Genomic DNA, 1,454 nt, shown 5'->3' on the forward strand with positions numbered 1-1,454 from the left:
GGGACGGATGGTTCCAGGGGGACATGAGAAAGGGGGAAGTGGGGGGCGGGGGAAGGAAGTGGTGTTAACAAACCCAGTGACAAGGTAACAACAAGTGATCCAAATTGGTGGTGAGGAGGGTGTAGGAGACCTGGTAGGGCGTGATCAAGGATAACTTAGCAGAGAGGAATTACTGAAACCCAAATGAAGGCGAAGCATGATAGTGGGACAAGAGGAAAGTAAAAAGAAATAGAGAAAATAACTAGGAGGTAAAGGGTATTTATAGAGGTCTAATGCTTAGGGTTTCTGTTTACCGGTCAGGAGCCCTGGTGGCACAGAGGGATACAAGGTGGGCTGCTCCCCACAAGGACACATGTTTGAAGACCCTCCGTCGCTCATCTGGAGAAAGATTGGCTATCTCCTCTGGTCATGGTCTAGAACCTTAACAATTCTGTCTTATAGGATCGCTATTAGTCAGACTTGCCTCGATGGCAATTGGGTTTGGGTTTACAGGTTGAATGTATGATCATTTTAAAATTTGATTAAAAAAGAAAGAAAAACACCCAGGAGATAATGTTAAATGAGAAAAGTCATCTGAAGGGCAGAATATGATGGAGAATGTAATCCTATATGTGTGGGAAGAAAAGAATCTCCCTAGATAGATACGAATGACTGATTCCTACACCGACCAACAGAAAAAAGCATCTAATGCCCACATGTTGCCAAGCATTCAATAATGCTTTGAGGTGCATTTGCATCTTCATTAATTGTAGCATTTAGATAGAAAATACAGGTTTTTAAATATGAGAATGATAGACAAACTATTAACCTGGTTGCCTCTGGGGACTGGGACTGAATGTTTACAAATAAACTAATTTTATACCTGTTGTATAGTTTGAAATTCTGTAATTTTCACATACTTTTTTATTACATATAGTTTTAAAAACTTGTTTTAGATAGTTTTCTTCTGTCATATGTTTAGTGCTTCACAATTCATTTCTTTATTCCTGGAGCAACAGGAAGAGAAGGAGAGTCAGGAAAAGGAGGAGGCCAAGGACCCCTAGTGCATAGTGGGTTACGCTTTGAGCTGCTAACTGCAAGGCCAGCAGTTCAAAACCACCAGCTGCTCCACGGAAGATGACGTGGTCTCCTCTAATGAACATGTTCAGTCTGGGGAACCTGCAGAGCGAGTTCCACTCTGTCTTGTAGGGTTGCTGTGAGTCAAAATCGACTTGATGGCCATAAGTTTGAATTTTTGAGTTAATGCGAGGAGCCCTGGTGGCATAGTGGTTATGGGTTGGGCTATAACTTTTCAGCCCAAGGTCAGTAGATCTAAACCACCAGCTGCTCTGAGGGAGAAAGATGGGACGTTCTATTCCATTGAAGAGTTACAGACAAATTTTTAAAAAAGTTACAGTCTTGGAAATTCACAGGGGCAGTTCTACCCCTGCCCTAAAGGGCATCACAACCCCATA

Source organism: Echinops telfairi, unplaced genomic scaffold (genome assembly GCF_000313985.2).
Source record: "Echinops telfairi isolate 266 unplaced genomic scaffold, ASM31398v2 ScPeMD7_12;HRSCAF=54, whole genome shotgun sequence".
Lineage (NCBI taxonomy): Eukaryota > Metazoa > Chordata > Mammalia > Afrosoricida > Tenrecidae > Echinops > Echinops telfairi.